General features: G+C 43.4%; 1 protein-coding gene across 3 annotated transcripts in view; it reads right to left on the bottom strand.

The window, feature by feature from the left end:
* Nucleotides 1-22,194, bottom strand: part of SLC12A2 (solute carrier family 12 member 2) — a 192,835-nt gene that overhangs the window by 147,445 nt on the left and 23,196 nt on the right. The window lies entirely within an intron of this gene.

The raw sequence follows: 22,194 nt of genomic DNA, 5'->3' as shown, positions 1-22,194 counted from the left end.
AGGCATTTTGCCAAGGCACCCCTGAAGAAGCCTCCAGGCACCCCAAGGTGTCTGAGCACCCTGGTTGAAAAAGGCTGGTCTAGGTGACAGTTGTTAAAGCAGTAATAAACCCAAAACCAAACATTTCATATATTGCAGCTTAAGCTGGCCATAAATAGAGCAATTTTCTTTCATGCAACAGGTTGCAGGAAACAAAATCGCTCGATTTCCCCATCAACACAGACAGTGCTGATGGGGGAATCCTTCCTGTGAGCAATGATGTTCTCCCAGCTGGGGAAGCCAGTAGATGCTTGTAAAATCCGACAGGCTGATTGTACCCAAGTTGACCGATCAATCAGTTTGGGTACATTCAGCCTGCCCATACATGGTTCGAATCTTGACTGGTTCAGCATTTAAACTGTCTATGGCCAGCTTAGATGTGATGGCTGCATTAGCTTTATTTTTTAGGCTTTCTTTCCTTTGGACAATAGGGTAATAAAAACTTTTAAAGTGCCACATCAAAAAAAAGTGGATATGAGAGCCAGACAAGGGGATAATCCCCCACCGGACCCCTATAAAGACGGACTTTGTTGGCACACCACAAGACCACTATAGAAAAAAAAATTCAAATCTCATTAAAATATGAACATCCCATAAAAAAAGAAGAACGTATATTGTCCTTTCTTTATGTGATGGTCATCTTCTAGATTGTAAGCTCCGACGAGCAGGGCCCTCTGATTCCTCCCGTTTTGAATTGTATTGTAACTGTATTGTCTTCCCTCACATTGTAAAGCGCTGCGCAAACTGTTGGCGCTATATAAATCCTGTATAATAATATTTGAATAGGATTGTAATAAACGATTTCAATTTTATTCATGGTGGTCTCGAGGTGTGCATTATTTTCATTTGGCAATCCTGCCAGTAGGTTTTGCTGTTTTTCATCAGAAAAAGCTTTCCTGTAAATGTAGCAGGGAGTGTTGAGACAAACCATTTACCACTGACAGGGGTGCTTACAATGATCAGCTTTTATTTGTGTAAAAGCTTTATCCCAAAAGAAAAGAAGCGATTACTGTAACTGCTTGAGTAGCTGCAGTGCGAGTTGGAGGCTGGGTTCACACTAATGTGATGCCAGACATCGCATTTGATTCCCACCACATTGCTGTGCACATCACATCCGATGTCTGTGAGATGCAAATTCAGCCAATCTGCATGGCTGAAATCGCATTGCATTCGCACCAAATTGGTGCAGGACACTTTTTTGGTTTGCGCTAGAATCGGATCAAATGGGTGTTGCAATGCGATCCGGTTCTACAGTTCGCACTGCGCTCTGTGAACTGATTTGGGGGCGTCATTAACTTTCTTTTGACACCCGCAGCCGTTCGCAGAGAGCAGTGTGAACGGATTGTGAGTCAAATGCGATGCGTGAACCCGCACAGGAACCACGCTGGTTCCCGCATTGCGCCAGTGTGAGCCAAGACAGAGCCAAAATCTGCTAGTCCATCTAACACTCCCCTCGCCCCAGATTAACAATGCTGTTACCCAAAGGTGCCCCCTGTGCTTTTTTAATCACAGTGGGTGCACTCTAATACTGGAGATGTGTGTTACTGGCCAGATCACCAGGCGAAAAAGGGGAAAAAAAAAAAAACTTAAAAAAGAAAGCTAATGCAGACACCACATCGAATGATTGCCAAACTGCAATATATTATATTTTTGCTTTTAGGTTAAATACAGCTGAATCTAATGCTTCCTATTGAAAGACATTCAACTCCAATGGACACACAGCACTGGCATTGTGCAACTGAAAATTCATGACCTGGGGGCACTGAAACTTACATTTCATTCAAAGCAGGCCTGTCCGCTAAGGCTTCATGTACACGGGACGGCTGACAGCTGGTACCCGACGGTTAAAAACCTCCATTTTGCCGCGTTTATACGCATTTAGTGGCGTTTGCACATTGTAAAGTGGTCAGCAATGTATCCCCACTGAAAACACCTGTAAACAAAACGCTTACCGCGGTTAGATGTATGTGCACGCTGTTACAAGCATTTGGCGTTTCAAATGCCAATAAAGTTCTGTTTGCTTAAAAAAATGCTACTAAACGACTATAAAAAACTGAGTGTACATGGACAGATAAGAGAACAGAGGAGAGTTCAGGGGCTGCTGGGAAAAAGAAAACGCCCAACTGCCCCAAAATGTCTGTTTATCAGCAGCAGTGTACATGAGGCCTAAAGTGGGGTACACACTAGTAGAAAATCTGCCAAACATTCCCGTCCGAGGTAAAATCGTACGATTTTCAGCTAGTGTGTACACAACTTTCAGGAGCCGATGCCGACATTTTCAACGAAAAAAAACGAGGGACAAACAACAAGATTTTTATCGTTTGTCCCCAGCATGACCAATTTTCGTTTAATGTACGTCCACGAAAAATCAGATACGAAAGACTGCGCATGATCTGAAGTTGCTGACAACCCGGAAGTCTAGGAACAAACCTCCAAAAAAAAAAAAAAATTGGACGAGAAATTTTGTGAACATTTATGCACGGTCAACTAAAAACGGTGATGACCGCTGAGCAAGAGAGAGAAAAATCGGAGGATATTTCATCCTATTTTCATCAAGTGTGTACGAGCCTTAAGGGTCCAGAAGCATAGCAATAGCTATACTCCCGTCACTCAGTAAAATTATAAATATTCAATAATAAATAAGAGATAAGTCCATGAGGTGGCATACACATAATTAGAATAAGTTTTATAAGCCAGCTAATTTTTAAAAGTGCTACAATTCTTGGAGTTAAACCAAAAATTTAAAAAGTGACTGTAAAAAGTCTTATTTTTCTTTAAATGTTATACTTACCTGTATGGCCCCAATTCTCCTCTTCTGGATTCCCCGCAGGCGCTCCTGGCTCCTCCTCTTCCCTGTGTGCCGCAATAGGAAGCCGCTTCCTATGGAGGGGGAGTGGTGTGCGGGCTCAATCCCGAGCTGCGCTGCCTGCGTCTACAGACACACAAAGCGTGGCTCAGCCATGCCACTCACTCCCTTGTCACAGGATTTGACTGACAACACCGGGAGCTGATGCCAACCTCAGCAAAGAATGTGGGAGCAGGGAGAGAGGTGTGAGCCCCTACAGGTGGGAACAGCGCTGGATTGAGTGAGGCAAGTATACTGCTCACCTACTCCTGTAAATGCTAGTTTCCTTACCCTCTCTTATTTGCTTCTGAGTCACTAAACCAGAACAAGACAACAAATGAATAGTTTGAATCCCTCATTACACTCGGTTGACCAATATTGAAGCTGAAGCATTAGAAAGTCGCCTGGCATTTTCAGAAGGAAAAGTTCAGCAATGTAAGTCACCACATTTTTCTCATGACGGGTTATCCTTTAGAGTGTTACTAAACCCAGGACCCTGCATTCACTATATCTGGTCTCTCACAGTATACAGAACATGGGAATGCAATAGTTTTAGTAAATATAAACTGCTTTTCTCATCAGCAGTATTAAGCAGTCTTGTGACTTCTATCAGTGTCTGGTTAATGCTTGTAGGAGGAGTTTTCATTCTGCTCTGACTGTCATATAAGGCTGCAGGATCCCCTGACCCTCTGTCTGGACAGTGCTGGTTGGCCCTGTGCTGATCACATGCACCCTCCCAAGAAAAAAAGAGAAAAAAACAGCTCTCGCAATACACACTTAAAGCGGAGTTCCGGGCACAAAATCTACCTTTTTTTTTGTGCCCATCCGCTTGGTCTCCTTCACCTGAAAAGGAATTGGATAGTTCATTTTTTTTTTTTTTTACTTACCTTGTAATTGTAGATGGAAAATACTCACCTATTCTCAACTTTCTCCCTCTGTGCCGCGGCTACGCCGTCACTTCCTGGCTTGCAATGATTCCTGGGAGCTGAACGTCATCGCTCCCAGGAATCAATGCGACAGCACCGGCCCCGCTCGTCACTTCCGGGGCGATGCCACATTCCCTGCTAAACAGCTTCTGGGCGCATTCTGGGAGAAGAAGACACGGAAGAGGACGCAGAAGAGGATCGCGCTGGCTTCAGCTGCCCACAACAGAGATGGCTGGAGAAGAAATTTTATAAGTGAGTATTTCTTCTTGCAGGTAAGTGCGAACCGGGACAGATCAGAGGCTAGCCATTGTGGAATGTACTAGCCCTGACTGTCCCGGCGGTATGTTTATTGAAAAAAAGTTTTCGTGCCCGGAACTCCGCTTTAACTGACCATGTGCAGCTTGCACCCAAGGCTCAGTTCTATCAGGAGATGGTTTGGGGACTGTAGAAGAAGGGGAGGATCAGAGAAGACCAGATCCAGCAGCCTTTTCACACAGTGCAGAAGATTAACCCCTTAGGTTCCACAGTGAGTATAACCAGCATGCTTTACTGCATATACAGACTGATTTTACCGTTGTGGGTTTAGTAACACTTTAATAAATATGGCTGCCTTTATCTACACCTAGCTACAAACTACACACCAAAACAAGAGTTTAAACATTAGTCCATTTAAATTAGTGTAGTCCTTATTGGTGAATTTAAAACAAGAATTAATGTGTCGGGCAGCCCACTGAATATGAACGGGGTGACTAACGCACCACCACAGATAAAAATTCAGACCTGCTGCATTTTGCTAGCCCAGCAGACTGCAATGCATGGTGTGAAACTGGGAATGGGCCCTATGGGCAGGCTTCAAAGAATGTTTTCAAGCTTGATGAAAAGCACATTTTTTATTAAATACATGGACTGAAAAAACACTGCACTACATCGGCCTGCAGGACTACAGATTTATAGGCTCCATGCACACTGGGCTTAAAAAACGCCCTTTTCCCTGCCTCTAAATGTTGAGCTCAAAATATCTCTGTAATTGACCCAATGTACATGGACACATAGGATGACATTGAGGCAAAACACAAAACTCCTGTAGTATCAGCGATTTTTAAGCCAGTGTGCATGGAGCCCTAAAGTTGATTTTTGAGTTCTGGGGGTTTATGTGGAAAGGCATAGCAAATATGCAGGTGGCAGGTATCCACACCCAGCAACGTCTAATGTATGTCATCAGTCCGGCACCTTTGCTCTACTAGAGTGATGTTTTCAGCAAAGCGGCTGATAGGATGCAAAAAGTACACAAAAAAAAAATATGGCCTAAATGATATGGATTATAAAAAGAGAAGTATGTAAATGCACATTATAGTGCTTAAGAGATAAACTAATAAAAAAATTAAAAACAAAGTACAATATTTTAGACCACTACACATACTAATATTATATATATATATATATATATATATATATATATAGATAAACAGATATGGTTTTTTCAGGGCTGATACCAATATTTTTGTCACAACAATGTATCGGCCGATATTTTGTACATGAAAAATAAAGACAAGTCTGGTACTGAACATGTTAATTTTTGTTTCATGCTTAATGGATGGCTTGCTGGCACCCTGTGGTGGGTGGCTGGTAGGTACAGTGCCTGTGGGTGGCTGGCTGGTAGGTACAGTGCCTGTGGGTGGCTGGCTGGTAGGTACAGTGCCTGTGGGTGGCTGGCTGGTACGTACAGTGCCTGTGGGTGGCTGGCTGGTACGTACAGTGCCTGTGGGTGGCTGGCTGGTACGTACAGTGCCTGTGGGTGGCTGGCTGGTACGTACAGTGCCTGTGGGTGGCTGGCTGGTACGTACAGTGCCTGTGGGTGGCTGGCTGGTACGTACAGTGCCTGTGGGTGGCTGGCTGGTACGTACAGTGCCTGTGGGTGGCTGGCTGGTACGTACAGTGCCTGTGGGTGGCTGGCTGGTACGTACAGTGCCTGTGGGTGGCTGGCTGGTACGTACAGTGCCTGTGGGTGGCTGGCTGGTACGTACAGTGCCTGTGGGTGGCTGGCTGGTACGTACAGTGCCTGTGGGTGGCTGGCTGGTACGTACAGGGCATGTGGGTGGCTGGCTGGTACAGGGCATGTGGGTGGCTGGCTGGCTCGCTGGTACAGTGCCTGTGGATGTGGGTGGCTGGCACCAGGCTGCTGTGGGTGGGTATATGGCTGTGATACACTCCTCCGAGACTAGTCCCGAATCCAGACGTGACTGTCCAAGACGATGACACAAAAATAATCGGCAATATCGGCCAGTTCCGGGGCTGATACCAATATATCGGGGGAAGTGCATATCGGCCCTCGATAAATCGGTCTATCCCTAATTATATATATATATATATATATATATATATATATATATATATATATATATATATATATATATATAAAAATAGAAGAGCTAAAAACTTTTCGGACCTGACCATACACTAGGTTGCGCTTCCTTTACACAGTATAAGCCTCTGGTTGCCTTACAGTACCTATGAAAAATATGGTTCATTTTCTAAAGAAGAAATTCATATCAATCATATAAACACTTCAGCCTGCCTTCCCCGGAAACTAGTAGACTAAGTAGTGTAATGAGCTGGTGCCTGTGGTGGTAAACACAATCACACTGCCCATATGTGTTACTTTGAACTAAACAAAGTTTAAAACACATTCATAAATTAAAAAAAACATGTATTTACTTCCAGAAAAAAAAAAATAAACTGTATATAAATGTAATTATGTGCACACTGAAAAAATGTTTATACAATGGTATACCCCATTCTTGTACACCTTGCTCTTTACGAAGCAAAGCAATCTCCCGCTACTATCCTACTGGCTTTACCCTCTATGGCTGAAAACACATCTCATATCCAGTTATTCCTTCGAGTGGGTAACATCTCCCTGCACCACCACCCTGCGTTCTACACTAGCACACAGCTATGATATGCAAAGGCTGTATAGGAGCTGTCTAACAGGCTTATTCAGCAAAAGAGTGAAGAGCAAAAAAACTAGTGCTCTACCCATACATGCTCGGATTGCCAGCAATGGCATATTGCAGTTTGATCCCTCTGCATTGCTTGCTATTGTAGTAGGAATTCTTTTTTATATTACAGCTTAGATGAGATATCTACAGGAGGCATTGTGTATGAAAGTTTTCTACCCCAATGCCCACCTAAATTAGTACTAAATTTCAAGAAACATCAGAAGTTCCAATTTATTTATTTTTTCCACAATTTATATATTTTGCTTGGTGGGCGTTTTGGAACTTCAGAGATCAGCGTTTTACGAGCTAAAAAAAAACGCTCAGGTGTGAACAGGGCCTTAAAGAGGAAGTAAACCCGCCTCTGACACTTATCTATAGGTAAGCCTATGATAAGACTTACCTATAGGTACTGTAAAGATCTCCTAAACATGCACCGTTTAGGAGATATTCACCTTACATGCAGCCAGTGACGTCGCTGGCGCATGCGCTCTGAAGGAACGTGCCATGACCGTCTGCGTGCTTGGGAGTGACGTCACCGCGGCTCCGGCCAATCAGATCCCGGAAGACGGGCGACTGGACATGTCGCCCGTCATAGAGGTAAGCGGGCGGCACGGCGGGGGCTCGTTCTAAGGTAAGTATTTCATAATGAGCTAGTATGCGATGCATACTAGCTCATTATGGGTTTCTCTTGCAGGGTGAAAAAAAAAATGTGGGTTTACAACCTCTTTAAATACATTAGGTTCAAAATAAAGAATGACTGAAAATCCCTAGTGTATTATAAATTTACATTGCTACACAAAGAAACTTTGTGACTCTGTGCATGTTTGCAGTCAGGGGAAAACACTTACCAGACGATAATTGACAAAAGATGACCATTTCACCAAATCATCTAGATTTTAGTCATTTTATGGCATAAAAATCTTCAACCAAACATACAATATGTGGGCTGCATAACCTAATAAATGACCCTTAAATGACTGGTAGAGATAGAGCCTGTGAGCTTTTGCAAGTCCCATTCACACTTGCCATTCCTGTGCGTTACGTTAATGCGCATTGTGTGATGTGTTTATATTCAGTGGGGGTTGGTTTACTAAAACTTGGAAGTGCAAAATCTAGTGCAGCTCTGCATACCAACCAATCAGTTTCCAGTTTTTATTTTGTCAAAGCCGAATTGAACAAGCTGAAGTTAGAAGCAGATTGGCTACAATGCACAGCTGCAGCAGATTTTACGTTAAAGCGGAGTTCCACTCAAAAGTGGAACTCCGCTGATCTGCTTCCTCCCCCCCCTCCAGTGCCCCAATTTTCACCTTTCAGGGGGGAGCGGGGAACGGGTACCTGTTTTTGACAGGTACCCTTCCCCACTTCCTGGGAGACAGCGCCGCGGCGCTGTCCCTCGGAAGTTCAGCCCCCTACTTTTTCCTCCGCCGCTAGGCCAATTACAAAGTACAGCGTGCTTTGCACATGTGCAGTAGGGGACCAGCAGGGAAGCCGAAAGGCTTCCCTGCTGGGTTCCCTTACCCTGGATGGCAGCGGCGGTGGTACCCGAGAGTCAATACGTAAATCGGCTTCAGGTGCCGACATCGCGGGCTCCCTGGACAGGTAAGTTCTACTATTTAAAAGTTAGCAGCTACAGTATTTGTTTTTAATTTTAATTTTTTAAAATTTTTAATTTTTTTTTTAACTACGCTTTAAGGAGCTACAAACACAAGAACAAAAGAAAAAAACTTGCATGCAGCATTTTTCTATTGCAGTGCACCACAGATTATGGTAGCCTGTTACCATTGATTGTAGTTCATTGCAAAGCTTCTGCAATTAGAGCTGTGTGCTGGGGTGCCGTTCAAAATGAATGCTTGCTGTAAAAATATTTCTATTTCTTTTCGATCAGTCACATATAAAAATATTGCATATGAATATTTCATATTCACCATATGCACCCAGCAGGTGGCACTCTACTGTACTACGCAAGCAGAGAAAGAAAGGTCTCTACTAGTGGATAAATACAGTCAAGATTTCATAGAAATAATAAAATATAAAACCATTTCTAAATTTTGCAAACCAATAAAAACACACAAAAAAAAAAAAAAAGACCAACACCATTTTAATCTTGTTGTTGATTTATCCAATGGTATAGCCCTTTTCCCAAAAAAGCCAATGTTTGCCAACTAGCAACTGGACTTTATATAGGATTTACTATCTAATAAAAACTTAGGCTGGAATGGTGATATTTAACTTCTTAACTTATGGTTTATGAATATGTCAGAAATGCCATTCTGCAAAATGATTTTGATGTATTTCGAGGAACGCTTCTTATATACTTTGTTCCTTCTATGACACCACTTAATGTTCATTATGTCACTGCTTGATATATTTCAATAAAAACGTATTTGATGGGAAAAAAAAAAAAAAAAAAAACTTAGGCTGGCAGATATACCCATTCAGCCTCTCAGAAGTACCTACTGGGGTACATGTACCGCTGGTTGAGAATCTCTGGTATATATTTATATTGGCAAGGATTCCAACATCAACTGCCAGCCTCTATGATATTTAGAGTACAAGTCACAACCTGCAATTAGAAGCACAGAAAAACCACATCACTCATTTCATTGAACTGAACCTACAATTGCACAGCAAACTTCATGCAGGTTGGTGTTGAAACATATGGTCTAGTTAACCCAACTAAATGGCAAAAACTAAAGTGACTCTTAAGGTACAATTGAAAAAGATCCTTATGCTGGGCCAACAACGTCATTTAATTACAGTACTAATAAAATAGGTAATCTCCCTAGCATGTGCCACACCCAGAAGCTGTGCAGCTGTCCTCCTAATCTCTCTTCAGGTCAGAAGTACACATGTCTGTGCTTAGACAATGCTCAGTCCTCCTCACTTCCTGCATTGACATCAAGTCTCGGGGAAAGACCAAGCAGGAGAGTTGGTGGTCACATGACTGCAGATTCCCCCCCCCCCCCCCAAAAAAATAAATAGGATTAAAAAGATTAAAACAACTAAGGAGTAACATTTGGGCCGATCAATATTTGAAGCTTTTCCATCTACCAAAAGAGCACTTGTGGGTGGGCCGACCCAATAATAGAACAATCACCTGATAAACTAAGAGGGCCGGTGCTGAGACCAAAATATACAACCACCAGCCTTAATAATCTGACAACCTATGTTGTGTACATTAAAAATATTTTCTCCATTATTTTCAGCACGAATATCACATTTTATCCCATGCTGTCATAGTGGATATTTCCTTGTATGAAAACAGTTTATACAAAACAAGTTCCCAATAAAACATAGACGTGTACAGGAATTAACCAGGTGCAAATGATCCACTTAAAAGGATGTTGGCAACAAGGGTCACACAATAGGAAGCTACAGTGTCAGGCTCTGATAACTTTTCATTTCCTATTGGTCTACGAGTATGAAACTTGGATGTCAGCCATTTTGGTTTCCCAAACGCAATAACAGTATACAGTACATGCATGTGGAAAACATTATCTGAAATATAGTAAAACAATAACATTTGTACTGAGGTTTCCACTATCAAGATTGTGAGGGGAAAAAAAATGTAAACCTCAAAATCTCAAAATGTAAAAAGGGGGGCGGGGGGCTAGTTGGTGGGTAACAGTTTTTTGTAGATTTGGTAGAGGCATAAACAAAAATTCAGATGAGACTCTTGTAAGCAATCTTCTTTTACTGTAAAACAAATCTTTAATCAGTCATGAGCGTCATGAGTTTATTTTCTTTTAATTTAAAGGTACCTATTTAACGCCTTCAATTTACACAGCACTTTAGAGAGTTTTAACCTCAGGCAACGTGGGGGGTTCTTCACTGTTAGGGCTACAAGATTGTGGAATTCTCTACCACAAGAGGTGGTTTCTGCGGGAAGTAGGATGGCTTTCAAAAGACTCATAGACGTACATCAAGAATCAGAACATTCAGGGGTATGTGAGATGATTACAGCCACACACACCTACACAGGTTGAACTGGATGGACTATTGTCTTTATTCAACCTCACCTACTATGTAACTTTACATATATATTGTACACTCACTTCAGTCCCTGCCCTCAAGGAGCTTACGATCTAAGGTCCCTAACTTACATACTAGGACCAATTTAGACAGTAGCCAATTAACATACCCAGCATGTCTTTGGAATGTGGGAGAAAATTGGAGTACCCAGAGGAAACCAACATAGGCACATAGAGAACATGTAAATTCCAGGCAGGTAGTGCTGTGGTCAGGATTCGAACCAACAAGCCTAGTGCTGCTAGGTGCAACTGAGTTACTCTCATAGTAAAATTTTAACTGCTTCACATCTAGCTCAGCCTTTTTACCATTCAGGAACCCCTAAAATAACTTCCAGGCCTCAGGTAACCCCTGCTGACAATTACTATATCCTTCACTCAAAAGGACATTAGCCTTCTCCTACCCTTCCCCCCCCCCCTTCTTCTTTCCCTGCCCCATTACGTTCCTTCCCTTATCCAATTTGAAAAACTCTAGCATTACCACGGTTTTGTTTTTGCACCCGTTTTACTAACCCCCGAAATTCCTCCACGTTCTATATTATGTTATCATGAGCGCTTAATGTATGCAAAGTGCGCATATGCGTATGATGTTTGCAACTGTATATCTTGAATGTGATGCTCTTTTACTTACATTTCTGTACTGAGTTGAATTTCAATAAAAGTATTGTTAAAAAAAAAAAAGAAGGACATTAGCATGAATGGTAAGTTGTGGACATAAAAATAAAGGAATAAGGCATGTGAGGTACTTTGTATATTTTTTACTCAAGGCTACCTTAAAAGACAAAATTATTTTAAGTAATACAAATAAAATAAAACATATAATAATTGCCAGGAAAGAAATGCATGAAAAATGTAATGCTTCATAATATTGGTGATGAGCATAGTGACCCCCCCCCCCCCCCCCATGTTGGTAGTGAATTAAATATTTTTTTTACATTGAGGATCAGGGAAGAAGAGCCCCCATAGATTGGTGGTCACAGGGAAAAGGCCCCCTTGCATTGATGGTCAGTAAGAAGAATACCCCTACATTGCTGGTCAGTGGGAAGAATGTTCCTAATACCGGTGGTCAGTGGGAAGAAAACTCCTTACATTAATAGTCAGTGCTGAGAACAATCCTAAAATTGGTGTTTAGAGGGGAAAAATGTCCCCTTACATTGTATGTAAGAAAATACTAGATACAGTTTGACCAGCGTTTGACCAGAAGCCCAGGCATTAGTTAGCAGAAATCCTGGGATTAAAGGCCTATGTATGCTTACCTTGCCAAAAGATACAACACAAATAAATATACAGGCATTTGCCCTTTTCTTTTTAATTTTACTTCAGTTTTCTGTAAAATCAATCATGTAATCTGATTTAAAAACACCTCTGTAGCCTTCATCATCTCTGGTGGGCTTGCCCTCCTATTAATAAACTATGGGAGGAGTAATTAGGCCCCTTTCACACGGGATTTCCGATCCGATCCGCCTGTCAGTTTTTCAGGCGGACCTGATCGAATGTCAGCGGAGACATCTTCGCTGGCGCCCGATCTGATCCAGGAAATCCAGACAGATGAAAACCCTATTTTGCATCCGTCTGGAGGATCGAATCGGATAAGATCGAATGAAAAGGGACAGTTTTCATCCGATCACCCATAGAGGAAAGCAGGGATCTGACAGGTCTATTTCTGCAAAGTAAGCAGAGACGGAGCTGTCACCTACCTGCTCAGCGGGGATCGGCAGGATTGATCCTCGCTGAGCAAAACAGAGTCCGCCGGGCGCACCGCTCGTGTGAAAGGACCCTTAGTCTGTATAACTTAGCTACAAACTATTTCGTCTTTAATTCTGCAGAAATGGCCCTTCTTTCTTTGTTACCTGAACTATTTTCTGGAGCCAAGAAATCTCTTTTTTTTTTTTTAAATCGGCAGTTCAATAATTGATACCTAGATAATAGAAATCTTCTACTGTTCCCTCAATTCTGGACTGGGTGGAAACTCTTAATGGTATTATGTAGGAGGAGGAATTGGTAGCTGAAAATAATGGTACTACTGAAGTTTAAAAGGATATGGTGGGCCTGGATATTATTTAAGGAATCATTTAAGTTTTAGGACACTTTGGATAAGCTGCAATGACGCTTAAGAATAAGTATTACTTGGTTAAAACCAGTAAATAATGATAAATAATGAAAGAGTAATTTTTCTATTTCTTTACTAAACTCATGTAAGACCCCCTGCTTCCCCTTCCATTATATTTTATCTCTCTCCAGATTATTAGAAGGTTCCTCAATTGGCGTGTCATTGTATGATTCATTTCAGTCTGTTGTATGATACATTGAGGGACTATAAATATTCTTGTCTACATTATACATCTTTTTAATATTTTGGAATTTTTCTGAAAATAGGAAAATGATATTGAACTGATAAAAACATCTTTGGAAACGAAAACCCTACACATGGCATCATTGTGCCACAACACTTCATCACATACAACAGTTCCAAGCAGAGCTAAGAAATGTAATGCTCTGATGAGAGTTTTCAAAGTGCAATTTTTCATAACAAAAAATGTTGTTTGAATAAAAACATAGCAGGCATAGGATTAGGGTCAATGATGTCAACTAATGCCCCGCTCTTCCTATTCATACCATCAGCCATTGCTCTGGTCCTTCAGCACCAGGCTAAGCTTTCAAAACACAGTATTGTTTTACAGAAATCTGAACTGCCTCGTTAACAATGCTCTATTAATATCCACAGCATTAATGCAAAGCTCTATTCACCCGAGCTACAAATAAAATGGAATGGAGGGCCCTTGTGATTTACAATGCAGCCAGTCACAACTGCTGATCACAGTGAAAAGAAGATCATTCAGCATTGTACACCTGGTGTTTCGTGTTCTTCAGTCGCACGCTGCACAGGATGACGTAACCCCGCACCAAAACAGCTCAGGAAAAGCGGATGTGCAACCATGCCAACTCCTTTCTGAGGGTCAGTCCACCCAACAATGGTGTTTTTGAGTTTTTAGTATAGATTGGAGTGGTAAACCCTTGAAACTTTATACCTTAGGGAGATCTCTGCACAACTGCAGTGGCCATTGTGAGGTAGCCACTGTACAATGTAGAATGCCGCAGAAAGAATTAGAACATGCAAAGTGCCCTTTACGTTTACCACATACACAAGGATACGTTTACCACATACACAAGAACCAAAATGTATGGCCAAATTGGCTTACCAATTTGAGGGCCAATTCACCACATCATGCTGCGGTAACCACCAAGGTGCTGCAGTGCCAATCATTCTCAATAGCACCTTATACACCTTAGTACCTACATTGCAATGACTGATGTGCTTTGCAGTGCGCCACCAAAATGCTACATGCAAGATTTTTGGTCTGTTGTGGTTCAATTGGCAGTCCACTCAAGCCTCGTACACACGCACCAATTGTTGGCCGTGAATTTTCGGCCAACGTCTGATCGGCCAATTGTCGGCTTGTTAGTATGATGCTTCCGACAACCGACTGCGACTTTTCGACCGAACAAAATCTGGTGTGCATACTATAAAATTTTTGTTGGCCGTCACCAGAACGGCCGATTGTTCTTCAGTCAGTACAGATTTCGGCAGACAAAAATCTGATGAGCAAGACTGGGCATGCTCAGAGAAGAAAAAAAACACACGAAAAGTTAACCAGCACATGATATCACTTCTACAGTTGGTTGTTGTTGGCCGACAAAATTCGTGTGCAGTCTAGAGCACATTTCAACCAACACAACAACACTGGACATAAGACGGCCGATCGGTCGGCCAACAATCGGTGCGTGTGTACGAGGCTTAAGAAAAGAAAAGGGGTTGCTCTAATGCAATACACAATTACGCATGCATTTAACACACTATACACTATAGAGGGCCGGGCTGGTATGAATGTACCCCTATAGTTTGTCGCAAACCTTTTTTCTTTTTTTTTTTATACAATTTTTTTTTCCCCAAAATAAAAAACCCAATGTTTTTTAATATTAAAGTATTTAGGGAGTCCTAAACCATAACTATTGTAAGTCTAGTATCCATTCCTATACCAACCCTTAACCTAAAGTGGCAACTGGCCAAATACTTACTTTTCAAGAGTGTCAATACTCTGCTTTACATGACATTTGTGCTTCCAGATCTAAAGTGCTGGCAGGATCTACATAGGGTCCCATGCACACCAGGCATTTAGCCACAATGCATGGTGCTCCACCTGTACCATCTACCTGCAGCTAAACGGTGGAGCCCCATGCTTAACGCCCAGTGAGCATGGGGTCTTATGGTCCTTTTTACAACAGTGTCATCAGTTGATTCGCATTTTTTGCTAAGAGAAAATGGATGATGACTGATTTAGGTTACATTAGTTTACACAGCTGTCTTCAGTTTAGCTCAGTTTACATCCATTTTTACATTATTGTTGAAAAAAAAAACAAACAGTCATAAGTGACAAAAGGACAAATAAAAAAAACACATTCCTTGCTTAACCACTTCCCACACCAGGAGGATGTTTATGGACGTCCTCAGGTTTCAGTGGTTATACCGGGAAGGGTCCTACACCTACAGGCCTCATCCTGGTATGTATCTTTTCAGTCAGCGATTCCTTTTCAGGCAAAAGTTAGCCGCTCGATCACTTCTGCGGGTGGCGCAAGGGGGTTCCAACCAATGGCTGCCATGAAAAGAGAGAGGAACTGACGTTGTCCCACTATCTCTGCATCCCCAGAAGCGACGGGGAGTGACGATTAGTTTGTCACTTCCGGTTCCGCCTCTTTGCCTGGCCACCAGCAGCCAGTAAAGCAACCGATCTGTGTCTGATCAGCTGCATTGAAGGCTAGAGGAGAGATTTAGGATCTAATAGACCCCAGATACTTCCATAAAGAGGACCTGTCAGGGCCCATGCTGTCACACGGGATGATGTTCATCCCTTCTAATAGCAATAAAGTTTATAAAAAAAAGTGTAAAAGAAAAAAAAACACATGATTGTATAAAATACATAATAAAAAAAAAAAATCTAAAAATTGAAGTGCCCCATCCCACTGTGCTCCCGCACACATATTTAAACGATGATCGCACCACATGTTAGGTATGAAAGTAGGACTAGTCAGAGTGTTGGAAATGACAAGTTGCTCCTGCAATCACTTTTTGTAGTCTTTTTTATTGAACTACTGAAAAAATTAAAATTAAAAAACCTTGCTATATTCCCAAAATTTAGAAGACACTACATTTTACAAGTAACAGCAGAGTGTAACTGCAGATGAGGAACTGCCTTGTCCTCTAGCTCTTGATACACTCTAGTGCCTCAAAAATAAAATAAAAAATCAACTTGGTAATTTAGCTCTTCTACTGCTGGGTTTGCCCTCTTAATTGTTAAAGTGATTGTAAACATTTATTATTTCTTTAATTAAAATAGAAAGAGAGGTTTATACTTATCTGCTCTGTGCAATATTATAGCACCCTTACCTCTTCGGGGGTCCCTTGCCAACACTGTCCACTGCTCTTTTCTCCCCATAGCAAGCCGTGTGCCAAGGGGGCACACCTGCAGGCTCACTCCCAAGCCAGACTGTTTGTGTCCATAGACACACACAGCCTGGCTTAGCCTTGTCCCCTACTCTCTCTTCACAGGGTTTGGCTGACAGCAGCAAGAGCCAATGGATGTCATTGCTCTCAGCAAAGCCTATGAGAGTAGGGAGATGGAAGAAAAGACCTGCAGCCAGGCACAGCATTGGATTAATGGAGGAGTCAGGTAAGTATTAGGGAGGGGGGGTAGGGGAAACTGGTACTGGAAGGTTTTTTTATTTTAATGCAAAGAATACATTAAGGTAAAAAACCTTTAGATTTTAGAACCACTTTAGGAATAAACAACACTCCCTTCACAAAGTTCAGCATTTTTCCTTTTGTATTAAAGAGGAACTTCAGTTCTGTGGAAAAAAGACATGTAGCATGTAAAAACCTTGAAAATGTGATTTATCCACTTTACTGTTGTAAATCTAACATGAAGTATAAAAAGTAGTTTCTAAACTTACGAACCATAAATGTAATGGCGGCCATTTTAACTGACAGCAGCTGAAGCCAGTGCCCTCAGATTTTCAAGCGGTGCACAGCAAGTTTGCGCATGCACAGTACACATCTGAGTCAATGCACATTGTCTTTGTATGCGATTTGCCTGTATCCGCCAATCTCTGCCTGTTCTCCGCCCTCCAGCTCCACCCTGCCCTCCTCCAACCCCTCCCCCAGCTCCTCCCCGCCCTCCTCCAGCTCCTCCTGGGATTGCTGAAGAAAATATCCCAGGAGTCAATAGGAGTACAGTTTTGACATCATGCGCCTACAAAGGGGGAAGTAGGAAGTGAAGAGAAACAATTAAGAAGAAAAGGTATTTGGAGCTAGAATTTAATTTTTTTTTCCATTGATATTTAACCACTTCCCGCCCGCCCTATTACAAAATGACGGCGGGAATGTGGTTGAGTTATCCTGACCGAACGTCATATGACGGCGGCAGGATAACACCGCTCTGGGCGCCCCCCGGGGGCGCGCAGAGCGGCGATCAGTGATGCGAGGTGTCAGTCTGACACCCTGCACCTCCGATCTCGGTAAAGAGCCTCTGACGGAGGCTCTTTACCATGTGATCAGCCGTGTCCAATCACGGCTGGTCACATAGTAAAACAGGAACAGCCGTTGATCGGCTTTCCTTAGTTCGTGCCTGACAGGCACGAGTAAAGGAGCGCCGATCGGCGGCTCCCCTGACAGGGGGGGGGGGTCGGCACTGGTAATCAGATCATTGATTACCAGTGCAGACCCTCGGGGGGGGATGCCACTAGAACCACCAGGGATGCCCACTATGACCCCAGGGATGCCCACTATGACCCCAGGGATGCCCACTATGGCCACCAGGGATGGCAATCAGGGCTCAGGGAGCCCCCCATTGCCCTCCCCATCAGTGATGCCCACCAGTGTCCTCCCTATCAGTGCTGCCCACAAGTGCCCATCATTGCCATCCTTTAGTGTCGCCCACCAGTGCCCATTATTGCCCACCAGTGCCGCCTATCAGTGCCCATCAGTGCCACCCATTAGTGCCCATCAGTGCCGCCCATCAGTGCCGCCCATCAGTGCAGCCCATCAGTGCAGCCCATCAGTGCAGCCCATCAGTGCCCACCAGTGCTGCCTATCAGTGCCCATTAGTGCCCGTCAGTGCCGCCTATCAGTGCCCGTCAGTGCCGCCTATCAGTGCCCAGCAGTGCCGCCTATCAGTGCCTATCAGTGCCCAGCAGTGCCGCCTATCAGTGCCCACCAGTGCCGCCTATCAGTGCCCACCAGTGCCGCCTATCAGTGCCCACCAGTGCCGCCTATCAGTGCCCACCAGTGCCGCCTATCAGTGCCCACCAGTGCCGCCTATCAGTGCCCACCAGTGCCGCCTATCAGTGCTACCTATCAGTGCCACATATCAGTGCCGCCTATCAGTGCCGCCCCATCAGTGCCACCCCATCAGTGCCACCCCATCAGTGCCACCCCATCAGTGCCACCCCATCAGTGCCTGTCAGTGCAGTCTCATCAGTGCAGGAAAAAACGTATTTATTTACAAAATTGTATAACATAAACAAAAAAGCTTTTTTTTTTTTTTCAAACTTTTCTGTCTTTTTATTTGTTTAGCAAAAAGTAAAAATCGCACAGGTGATCAAATACCACCAAAAGAAAGCTCTATTTGTGGGGGGAAAATGATATAAATTTGGTGTAAGTACAGTGTTGCATGACCGCGCAATTGTCATTCAAAATGCAACAGCGCTAAAAGGGGAAAATTGGCCTGGGCGGGAAGGGAGGGAAGTGCCCTGTATTAAAGTGGTTAAAGGGGAAGTAAACCCTCCTCTGTAACTTGTACCTATAGGTGATCCTATGATAAGGCTTACCTATAGGTACTGTAAATATCTCCTAAACATGCACCGTTTAGGAGATATTTACCTTACATGCAGCCAGTGACGTCACTGGCGCATGCGCTCTGAAGGAACGGACGCTCGTGCTGTTCCTTCAGAGCTCTGTGCCGTGGCCGTCGGCTCCCGCGCGCGTGCATGGGAGTGACGTCACAGCGGCTCCGGCCAATCAGATGGCCGGATGCCACGATCCCGGAAGACGGGCGACTAGACTTGTCGCCCGACATACAGGTGTGCGGAGGGCACAGCGGGGGCTCGTTCTAGGGTAAGTATTTCATAATGAGCTAGTATGCAATGCATACTAGCTCATTATGTGTTTCTCTTGCAGCTTGCAAAAAGAAAAAAAAACATTTTTGGGGGTTTACAACCTCTTTAAAGAGGAAATAAACCCTCCTCAGGAAGTTGTACCTATAGGTAAGCCTATGTTAAGGCTTACCTATAGGTACTGTAAATATCTCCTAAACATGTACCGTTTAGGAGATATTTACATTTGATGCAGCCAATGACGTCACTGGCGCATGCGCTCTGAAGGAACGGCAGATCGTGCCGTTCCTTCAGAGCCCTGTGCCGTGACCGTCGGCTCCCGCGCGCGTGCGCGGGAGTGACGTCACCGCGGCTCCGGGCAATCAGATGGCCGGATGCCGCGATCCCGGAAGACGGGCGACTGTACATGTCGCCCGTCATAGAGGTAAGAGAGCGGCGCGGCGAGGGCTCGTTCTAAGGTAAGTATTTGATAATGAGCTAGTATGCGATGCATACTAGCTCATTATGTCTTTATCTTTCAGGATGTAAAGAAAAGAAAAAAAAAAATTATCGGTTTACAACCTCTTTAAAGAGGGGGAGAGAATGCTATTAGAACGAAGTTTAAAAATAGACTGAAGAACCACTTTAATAAACACATATAAAAAGTTTTATAAATGACTAAAAATATCTGTTTACATTAATTTTTAACTGGCATGCAGCCATAAAAGGTGGCCTTATAGACAATTGTATTTGTAAAGCTTCACAGCATTTGTTTTTCCATTTTAATTCTACAATAATACAAATTATTACACTGTATTATACTAAAACACATTGCCAAATCATTCTTCCAGAATCTACTGTTTTAAGTGTCAACATGTAAAACAGTTTTTACAAGTAGCAAACTTTGTAAAAGTAATTAAAGTCTTATTATGTCAAAATATCCAAGTGCAGTTGTGAAATAGCATTTAATTACCTCCTGTGGCAGCTCTCCTTCCACATTGCTGCCGTTCTTTGCTTTCCTTTATTGGCAGATTACAACCGTTTCCTTTTTTTATTGGCACATAGGAAGGTGGCCATAACCACACAGATCTAAAGACATTTAACAGGTTCACATGCTGAACAAAAATCATTTTACAACCATCACATAGATATACCTGAATTATTGTTTTTAACTGCTATCACTCCGTCTGGTGGTTTAAGGCCCAATAATTCCTGCTTGCACTAATCTTATGTGTGCTTAGCAATAACATTTAAATTACTAAACAGATAAGGTCTATGTCATTTGAGACAGGAGAAAAAAAAATGAACAAAGTGCTTGTACTGTAGAGCTAATTAGAAACGAAGGTATGGCTGGGATGATGTCATCCGTTTTCCATTAAAGAGGAAGTAAACCCGCCTCTGACACTTTTACCTATAGGTAAGCCTATGATAAGGCTTACCTATAGGTACTGTAAATATCTCCTAAACATGCACCGTTTAGGAGATATTTACCTTACATGCAGCCAGTGACGTCACTGGCGCATGCGCTCTGAAGGACGGCCGCTGGTGCCGTTTCTTCAGAGCCCCGTGCCGTGACTGTCGGCTCCCGCGCGCGGGAGTGACGTCCCCGCGGCTCCGGCCAATCAGATGGTCGGATGCCGCGATCCCGGAAGACGGGCAACTGGACATGTCGCCCGTCATATAGCTAAGCAGACGGCACGGCGGGGGCTCGTTCTAAGGTAAGTATTTCATAATGAACTAGTATGCGATGCATACTAGCTCTTTACGTGTTTCTCTTGCAGGTCGAAAAAAAAAAAAATTGGTATGGGTTTACAACCTCTTTAAAGCAGAGTTCCAGCCATTTCTGTGTTTATTAAAAGTCAGTCTCCACAAAAAGTGTAGCTGCTGACTTTTAATACAAGCTGCTGGCTTCTCTACAGGGACGATGGCACTCGTGATGTCACCTTACACTCCAAGGAATCCCACTTCGGTAGAAAAGATCCACATGGTGGTCCAGTAAAGACGCAATGCAGTGGAATTAGGTTCAGCACCACTTATAGTACCAAGTCTTTTGAGATCCAACGGGTACTTGAACGAAACTGGAGGATTTTGAGACAAGACCCAGCACTCAAAGACACCCTTCCCGATAGGCCAGAGGTGATATTCAGGAAGTCCATGGATTTAAGTAGAATCGCTCCAAGCAGGGTGCGGAAGATTCAGGATAAGAAAAAGATCCCCTCCAACAATCCCTGGCGTACACTGTTTAATCAAACGGGGTGTTACAAATGCGGTGAAAGACAATGTGGCTGTTAATTCATGTGGCACAGGAAGCGAGAAATGGTGGGTCTGGACGGTCGTGCCCACCCGATTAAGCAGTTCATCAACTGCGGTACGAACTACGTAGTGTATGGGCTATTATGCCCGTGCGGCCTGCTTTATGTGGGCCGTACCATACGCCCTCTGCGTGTGAGGTTTGGTGAACACAAGAATAACATCCTTTGCAGAAGTGAAAACAAAAAGGAAAGTAGTCCCTAGGCACTTCAAACAGTGCCACAATGGGGATCCAACTGGACTAAAAGTTTTTGGATTCGAGGCAATAGGTAAACATCTGGATGATGGAGCCAGATTTCAAAAACTGTGTAAGAGAGACTACTGGATCTTCACCTTGGGGTCTTTGGTACCTGGGGGACTGAACGAAGATCTTTAAGTTCATGTGGTCATTTAACATGCCCATAGACCCCCGTCCCATCGAGTCCCAGTTTAGGGTACATTATCTGTACCGCCTTTCTCCACCTAAACACCTGGCTCCTAGGTTCGGACATGTATCATCCAGAAGTCCACCCAATGGGTGCCCAGTGCTGTGTATCAGATATAGGGGTATATGGGAGAACCCAAGAGGGGTGTGATGGGTGTCATCATAGAGAATCCCGCTGGTAGCCCTATTGGGACAATTCTCAAGGCTTCCCCATTGGTTCATGTGTGCCTGAGGTAGAGTCCTTCACCCTATTGAGTATTTCAATTCCAGAACCACAGCGCTAACACAGAGGGCCACTCCTGATTACTACGCACGTGTATGTGCACCCATGCTAGTACACCTGTGTGTATGCGAATTTAGGGGGCAGGTTCCGCACGTCTCTGTGTAGCCCTCTCCCTCTGTGGGAATACACAGTGGCACAACACCCTTACTCTGACATGTCTATACTTGTCATGACCATCCACTGTATAGAGATACT

Source organism: Pelophylax lessonae (genome assembly GCF_965119305.1).
Source record: "Pelophylax lessonae genome assembly, chromosome: 1".
Classification (NCBI taxonomy): domain Eukaryota; kingdom Metazoa; phylum Chordata; class Amphibia; order Anura; family Ranidae; genus Pelophylax; species Pelophylax lessonae.
The sequence above is the reverse complement of the archived record's forward strand: the minus strand, read 5'-3'. Positions and strand labels throughout refer to the sequence as shown.